We start from the raw sequence: 9,394 nt of genomic DNA, 5'->3' as shown, positions 1-9,394 counted from the left end.
TTATAAACATGAGATCAATATGTTCAAAGAAAGGTGCCACTTGCCTTGCTTAGACCCACGAGGAACTTTGGCGATGACTTCGGGAACGAACGGCGCTGTGACGGGGTCAAAACCTACGACAAACAAGGCAAAACAGGCAAAAACAGACTATAAAACTACTGAACAGGGAAAGAAAATATTTTTAATGGATTCTTGGTATTTTTCTGGATTTAATGAAACCTGAATGGACCTAAACGGAGACTAGATGAATTAGCTATGAATTTTAGAAGATTAACTGTGTTTTTAAACTAAACAGAAACCTTAATGAATTATTGCGCAATTAATCGGAGGCAATGACGTCAGTAGGGAGAGAGAAGGTGTGCTGACAGCTGGGACCCACTCGGCAGAGGCACAGCCGAGAGAGAGGGAACAACGGCTGACACGTGGGGCCCATGGGGAGAGAGAAGGACAAAAAGGAGGGGAAGCTGACAGGTGGGCCTCCTGGTTCGGTGAGAGAGTGGAAGATGGACGGTATGACGGACGGGGCCCACAGAAGAAAGGAGAGAGGTGCTGGCAAGTGGGGTCCACGGCCTGGTGAGAGGTGGTGGCCGGCGGATGGACCCATCGGTAAGTGACACAAAACAGGGGAGAGCGGACTCTGGCCGAACAGAGGCAGGGAGCGGGCGGCCGGGCGGTGGCGGCCGGCGACCAGCGGCGGCGGTGAGGTTTGGCGACCAGCGGAGGCGGACGCCCAGCGACAGCCGGTGACCGGCGGTGGCGGAGGCAAGCGGAGCGGCTAAGTGGCGGCGGCGGAGGAGACGAGAGGCGGCGGCCGTGACGGCGGAATCGGGTGGCGGCGGCATCGGCCGAGCGGCGTGACGGCGAGCAACCGATGCAGGCGTGGTGGCAGGGGAGGAGAGAGGACGACACTCACCGGCAGAGGAGAACAGCAAGGAGGAGCGATGAGGGCGGTGCTTGGCAGCGGCGATCGGCGGTGAGATGGGCGGCGACTGAGCGTGGCGCATGGCGGTGACGGCGAACGGCATGGCGACGACGTCGTGACGGAGCGCGCACGCGCGCAGCAGCGATGACGACCTCGGCGACGGCCCCGAGAGAGGAAAAGGAGGAAGGGGGAGAGCGGCGTCGGCTCACCAGCGGCGGGTAAGGCGGCGGCAAGTCGGCGAGGAGGAGGGACGGGTGATGGCGAACGGAGCGGAGGCGACGAGGCGCGGGCGGCGAGATCGACTACGGCAGCGGAAGAGGAGGGCGCGGCGGCGGTTTGGGCGGACGGGGAAAGGCGGCGGCGACGCGAGAGCGAGGGGGTTTTAAAGGGGGAGAGACGTCGGCTAGGGCGGGATGGACGGTGGAGACCGAGTCGGTCCCGGCGGCGGATTCGGCGGTGGCCGTTGCGGGCGGCGGGCGGAGTCCGGCTCGGCGGCGAGGTGGACTCGGGCTCGGCTGGTGGGGGAGGCGGTGCGGACCTCGCGCGGCGCGGGCGCGCTGGGCTGGCTAGCTGGGCCGAGTGGCCAGCGGCCCAGGCGGAGGGAGGCGCGCGTGGTGTGAAGGTCGGCTCGGCTGAACCGGCCTGGAGGGAGAGGTGGGCTGGCTCGGCTGGGCCGGCCTGGGAAGGAAGAGAGGAAAAAGAAAAAGAAAAAGAGAAAGTTGGAATGGACTTCGGCCCAATTTAAGGAGGAAGGGAAAATGAAAGAAAAAGGAGGAAAAAGAAAAGCCCCACTTTTGCCGAGTTTTAGATTAATTTTTGGGCAAAATTTTATACTATGTGGTTTAAGTTTAAATCCCGTTAATTGATTTGGAACTTTGATTTAATTAAATTAATTCTTTAGAGAGATTTTTCCTGAGTTAATTAAGCCAATTATTATTTATAGATTTCTTTTACGAATTTAGGCTTAGGATAAACTCAGGGCGTGACAGGGTGTAAGTGGGCTGGCCCATCAACCTGCTTATAGGTCAATTAAACGGGTAGTCCACCGAGTTACCCGTTTAATTGGTCTATAAGCGGCTTCGCGGGCCGGTCCACTTCCACCCCTACTCTTACGTGTGCGTCTAACCGTGCTTGCTTCAACGATGTCAGTCGCTGATTCCTGCATCCGCATCACCCTCGTGCTAACATTAGGCTAAGCATAAATTCCCCTTGTCACTGATTAGTTTCATGATCGCGTTCACACCAGAAGACTCATTTCCTTATCGCGTTCAATCTCATCTTTCGCTTATGTTTATATTTATTAGCCAAAATTAATATTTTAATCTTATTTAAAAAAATTTATCGTAATTTGTTTTCCTAGACTTTGTTTATATTGTTAACAATACGTATATAATTTTTTTATAAATTATTTTTCGTTTACAAATATAGCGTTTGACTTTTTTAAAAAAAACAAAAGACGAGGGCCTAAAGAGCGAGTGTGAGTGTGTGTGTTTCCCTATAAATACTCCATATCTCCTCATCCACTTTAACCCCAACACACAGCAGATCACTTGGCAATTAAGAAAGCCACAAGTGTTGGGGGTCGTTGGATGGAGTACCTGTTCAGTAGCGGCGTCAACATGGCGAAGGAGAGGATCAGGCTGCCGCCGAAGAGGGGGCAGGTGAAGCTCAGGATAGCGAGGACCATCAGCAACCTCATGGCGGCGGCGGGCAACGCCGCCGCTGATGACGATGACTCAACCCAGCAGGCTGCGGATAATCGCAACAGCTTCAGAAGAGGAGCAAGCTAAAACTAGTATATATAATACTCCCTTCGATCGTTCCGCTGTTCAGATTCATAGTTAAATATATGAGTATATAGCTATGTTTTTGGATGGGATGAGTATATAAGCTAACTCCTGTATATGTATATATGACATGTGTAATACGTATGTATGTCTGTTGCTGACTTGATGTGTTTTCTGGGTTATGGTATGTGTAATTAATTAGCTTATGTGTGGTGCCCTCGTATTTTCTCCGTCTTTTTCAGCTGTTTGTCTCTGCTCTGCTGGACTTCTCCTTTTTTTTTTTTTTAGACATGTAAAGGTGATTGATCGATCCGTCTAATATATACTCTTTATATTTCGAGTTACGAGTTGTTTTGACTTTGGTCAAAGTCAAACTATTTTAAGTTGAATATTTTTCTCATCCTTAAAGAGATACCATGAGGTACCACTGTTTTATATGTAAAATTTGATAGCTTCTGGTATCTAATACTAAGGTATCAAGATGTACCAAATTTTATGTAGAAAATAGTGGTACCTCTCAGTACCATATTAAGGATCGTAAAATTGCTATTTCAAGTTTGACTAAACTTATAGACAAGTATAGTAATATATATAACACAAAATTAGTTTTATTACATCTATAATTGAATATATTTTCAAAATATGTGTCTTGGATTGTAAATATTACTATATTTTTTTATAAACTTAGTCAAACTCAGAATAGTTTAACTTTGATCAAAATCAAAACGACTTATAACTTAAAACGGATGGAGTATTGAACTGTCGCACAGCCAGAGTAATTGATCACCTTTTTATTCCTAAATTCAAGCTGAGAAATAATGAAAAAAGGAAAATTGATGAAAAATTTTATGGTTTATAAGAAAATTCAAAATATCCCGGCGTATCAATTCTTTAACGTAAAATTTTGATACATCTATATCAATAGTTACTTTTAAGTACCAATAAATTCTCAATAATGATAAAATCACACATATATTTCAGAAGACTCGTGCAATGTATAAACTTCGGTCAGTTGACGTGTTGTATGCGTGATATTTTTTTTCGATGATGTACTACTATTATACACTTCTTGAAACTATCTGCGAGATAGAGAGACAAAAAATCTCGCGATGCGGTTCCGAAAATGCATCTTCCAAGTGGAATTGCAACTTTGATATAGTGTGCAGACACGCAGTGGCATCTATACATAACTGCGTCCATTTAATAACGTACACAGCAAAGGAGAAAATATATATTCGACGGCAAGTCATCAATTCGTCATGTCGCCACCTTGCTTTTTTTGGCGCACGATCGAGCAAGTGCGTGTCCGCTAGTACATGGAAGCGCACCGTTTGCCACTGTATTTGGCATCTGTCTCGCTCAGATATATAGGAGTTTAATGGGATAGCCAGCTAATGATGGGTGCTCTAGAGCATGTTTCATGGTTAAGGTATACAAAGTAAACTTCAATTCATAATTCAGAATTAGACACAGAGTCAATGTACACTTCTTTCCAAATTTAGCAACGTCAGAGCATCTCTAACAGCTTAGCCATTTGACTCTTGAAACTAAAATTTAACAATTTAGATAAAAATCTCTCTTTCCAATAGACTTGTCAGCCGAATGGTTAATGCTCCCAGAATTTCCAAGTCTTCCACTCCTGTGGACCGAGCTAGCTGGGCCCATATGCGTGCGGGCCGCAAGTCCCAAAATTCGTTCGCGTGCTCGAACAAACCGCTTCACCCGAGCTGCTACTACTACCCAGCACAGCTGCGAGTGACGCAGCTGTTGCATCCGCGATGTCTCCGTGGTGATGTCGCGCGAACCACGTACTACGCTTCCAGAACCCCAGACGATCCCCATCGCATCGCGTCGCGTTGGGCGATCGATCATCGCAGGGTGGGATGCTCCAACGGCCAAGATCATCCATCTCGATCTCAAGTGAATCCTTCACCGAGAAGGAAACAGGCCAGAGGACACAGCAGAACAAAAAAAAAGGTCGAGACAGACAAACAGGAGGGTGTTACGTACGTTAGGTCGTGTTTAGATTGAGAAAATTTTTAAAAGAAGTGTCACGTCAAATGTTTGACCGTATGTCGGAAGGGGTTTTCGGACACGAACGAAAAAACAAATTTCACGGCTAGCCTGGGAACCGCGAGACAAATTTTTTGAGCCTAATTAATCCGGCATTAGCACATGTTGGTTACTGTAGCACTTATGGCTAATCATGGGCTAATTAGGTTCAAAAGATCCGTCTCAAGATTTCTTTTATAACTATGCAATTAGTTTTTTAGTTCATCTACGTTTAATACTTTATTTAGGTGTCAAAAATTCGCTGCGATGGTTTTGGAGAAAAATTTTGAAAACTAAACAAGCCCTTACGTCCATTATAGCTGCCCGTGTGAACGAATCTCCTCCCTAACGTGCCACTTGCTATTGACCTGACCCCCTGTGTCTGTGTGTGCCCTCTCCCTCGTGCTTATCCACATCGTGGCATTAGCTAGCGATTTGGCGCACGAACATTGGTGGCGGAAGGAAAGCAAGCAGAAGCAGCAAACCTTAGTGATACCGATCGCCGAACCACCGAGTTCACGGCATCAAGTAAACTAGTAGTAGTGCCTCAAGTTTTTCTCTATTTAACATCATTAATTTTTTACTTAATGTTTAATTATTCGTTTTATTAAAAGACTATATAATTATTAATATTTTTATTATATCTTATGTAATCATCAACGGTACTTGGAACCAGATTTGTAGTTTTGTATATTTAAAAATATTTAAATAAAATAAATTATAAAATATAAATTTAATAGTCAATGAGGTTAAATACTGTAAAAAAAATAAAGTACTGGTACCGAAGACATTGCCTGCCCCTCGTCCCTTTTCTAAGTACGCTTTGATAATGGAAATTGCGAATGATTAGCTGCCGCTTTGATAATGGAAATTGGGAATGATTAGCAGCTAAGAGCATCTTCACCAGTTTCTTCGTCCTACTCCAAAGCCAAAATTTAGCCAATTTAAATAAAAATTGTATCCCAGCGATCTCTCCATCTCACTCTTTAAGCATCTGGATGGCTAAATTTCTTCTCTCACTTGCCAAACTTAGCCAACCTACTCCACTTGCCAAACATGAGCTCATCCTTCTACCCCCACCTAGACCGACCGAGACCACCACCAGCCAAGACAGCTGCCGCCGTCGAGATCTGGACGACATGGAGAGAGGAGGATAGAGAGAGGAGTAAGAAGAAATGGTACAGAGGATGACATATGTGTCTACTATCATATACTTAAAATAGAGTGTTAAATGAAGAGGTTGTCAGAGTAAATCATAAATTTAACTTGATAAATAAAATAGACTAAATATATATTTGAAGAGGGAGAGCTCAGAGTTTTGTTAAAGATGCTCTAATGCAGATGTTTCCATCACAAACCACTAGCTGCATCTTCTCTACGTGCACAAGCTTGCCATCCAAGCTAGAGCCAAGCCCGTGATTGCGTGGAACAGCCTACGTGGAAATTAAACAAAAAAAAGCGGCGGTAGGGCCCACCGACCGACCAGTTTGAGTATCCGTGCATCACACTGTGCCACTGACATCTCGTTCCCAACTCCTCCAGGGAAGTGGAGGTGGGCCCGGCGACCCCACCTGTCAGCGACAAATGACTGATCCGAAGATCGCGATCTGCCAAATGGCGGTGGGCCCCACAAGGGCGCTTTTGAGGGCCCACGCGTACTTTGGGTCCCACCTCTCTCGGCCCGCGGGCGGGCCTCCTCTCCAGCTCTATTTATGGCCGCGAGTGCCGCCTCGTCAGACGATCGAATCGCCCCACTCGCTGCCAGCTCCGCCGGCGCCGCCTCCTCCTCCTCCTCCTCCTCGCCGTCTCCCACAGATCAGTTTCCCCCGGCGCCAGCGCCGATGGCCACCAGGGTGGGCTGCCAGACTCAGGCTCCTGCCATGCCCCCAGCCGCGGTGGCGGCAGAGCGCGCCGGCGGCGGCGGCAGGGAGGCGCGCGCCCTGCTCCCGCCTCCGCGCAGGGGCCAGATCAAGGAGCAGATCGTCAAGGACCTCGCCGCCGCGGTCTCCAGGATCTTCTCGGGCCTCGCCCGCTCCGACAAGTCCGGTGCCGGCGCCGGCGCCGGCGGCGTTCCCGTCTCCGACGACACCGACGACGAGTGAACACTCGTGAAGAAGAAGATGCTGAAACCATCGATCTCCCCATGCATCCGCTCGTCGTGCTCGCTCCTCTGCTGCTAATCTGGGCTCCTTTTATGCTCGCGGCAGAGGCACGGGCTAAGTAATTACGGAGCTCTTAGTCAGTTAATCTCGTGTCATCCTCTCTCTCTCGCTCCCTCTCACCTCTGCCCCGGATGGATTAGTTGCCATATTAGAGTGACCACTAATCCGCATCCATCCATACTCCTTGCTCTTGATGTGATCTTCTGGTTGGTTTCTTGTGGTTAGTTTAAGTCGTCTTAGCATTTCAGGTTCAGGAGGTTGCTAAGGTTTTTAAGCAAGAACCTCCTTGGTAATGCTTCTTGTGTTTTCTTCTAGTCCTTCTTGGCTCCATTTCTCAAGTCCTTTTTAGTTGTGATGTTCGGTTGTGTAAGCTGTTGGAAGGATCAGCAAGTATTAGGCCTGGTCTTTCCTTCACTTTGTGTACTATTATTACAAGGATGCATGTATGTTTGCTGTACTTACCAAGTCAATTAAAGTCCATTAAGCATTTTGTGTGGAACTGCATCAGAGTACTCTGTTTGATATTCTTCTGGCTTTAGAGGATTGGATTATAACCCAAAATTTAAATTTTTAATCTTAAATTTAAAGTTGATTTTGAGGTTTTTTCCTCTAAAGTTTATTTTTCAGATTTGACTTTTAGATCACTATAAACATATATATATAAAAATTTTATTCGTAAATTATTTTTCGTTTACAAATATACATTTAGTTTTTTTCTTCTAAACACCCTTCGAAAATGACCCTAGACTGGAATTGAAATTGGCAAGTTTTTACCACATTGATTTTCTGAACCTTACTATGACTGCATTAATTGTAAGTGCAACCCGGCGAGGCCGGAGCAATCTTCCCTATTGACTGCGCTGCAATTGACCTTTACTTTGCCGGTCTGGCCATCACACAGAAAAATTAAGCAAAGCTCAATTACTGACGACGAACAGTCTTACCTGCTGATTAGGAAATCAGACCTGACAACTCATCGCCAGTTAATTAACCTGAAAGTTGAAATTCAGCATCCGCTCGGCCACGGTGGTAATTAAATCAGCTTCGTCTGCGTAGCCATTAGCCAATACTAACACACTAACCAAGTAACCAGCATAGCTTAACCAAACACACTCTGCAAGCACACGGCATTCCATTCGTTACTGGGATTGACTTGCTTTCTTCTCTCCGGTGCCAAGTCAGCACACGCTTTCTGCGCGCGATCGCAGGTGTGTGAGTGCCAGGTCAACCAATCATCGAGGGTTGGACCCGGTACAAGTATACAACTTGCCCTGTGAGCCTACAGAATTATAGGTTTACGGCTTTGATTGAACGATTTGCAGTGCAAAGCAGGAGCATAATCACACGACAAGCCCAATGCAGCCGCCACGATTAAAACGATTTGGTTTGATAAGTACCACCATGATGAATGAAAGTTTTACGGCATTTATCTGTAGAATGCAACACACTTTGAAAAATAGCACCATTTCGAGTAATTATTATTTTTTATTTTTGCAAAAAAACAAACGATCAAAAGATAAACAGAAAAAATGAATATTTATTTTAACGAGTAATCTTATAAAACCACATATATTATGGTCTAAGGTGCACAAAAATACACGAGTTTTGCACATGGTTCGTAACCTCGGATGTTATGGTACAAGAATTCGAAAAACCACACTATTAACCATTAATTTGTTACTATAACCAAATAAGATGATTAATGTTAGGTGGTTGTAACTTATACTACATCCATTTTAAAATATAAACATTTCTATATTGCTCAGCATATACTAAGTAGATGTCAAAATATTTTTTTAATCACTTCAGTGGTTAAATTTTGAATTGACTAGATTTCATTTATAAGTATCAGATTCTCTCTGAAATCATTGCCGGATGCTTATATCGTTATATCAAATTTGAATTCTAAAAATACTTATATTTTATGACGGATGGAGTATACGATATGTCAACGAACTTATAAATGTGATATAATTTTAAATGTAATTTTATAACTCATATTTCACCAAAAAATATGGTTTTATAAAACTGCATGACCATAATAACTGTGTTTATTTGCCGCGTGTAGTTTTCTGAAACTTAGTCCCTAATACATGGGGTGGTTTCAGTGGGTTCATGAAATTTACTCTATTTTAAGAGTAAATTGCGTTCACAGTACTTGAGTTTGTATGGTGGGTGCAAATAGATACAATAACTTATAAATTACTTCTTGCGGTACAATAACTTGGCTAGTTCATGCAAACTTGAGCCAAAATGACCCACATAAACAAAATTGATCTAATATTACATAAAGATATATAATTATTGTTACCCATAAAAATTTTATACTAACAATGTATTACTATCATCATCATTACTATTATTCGCGTGATATTTTCAAGATATAGACCAACTGAAAAATAATTAATTATTTTTCAAGATAGAAATTAGAAACACCTGATAAAAAAAACTTTCATTTGATATAGTGACTG

The sequence above is a fragment of the Oryza brachyantha genome, chromosome 5 (genome assembly GCF_000231095.2).
Source record: "Oryza brachyantha chromosome 5, ObraRS2, whole genome shotgun sequence".
NCBI lineage: Eukaryota > Viridiplantae > Streptophyta > Magnoliopsida > Poales > Poaceae > Oryza > Oryza brachyantha.
This window is presented reverse-complemented; position numbering follows the sequence as displayed.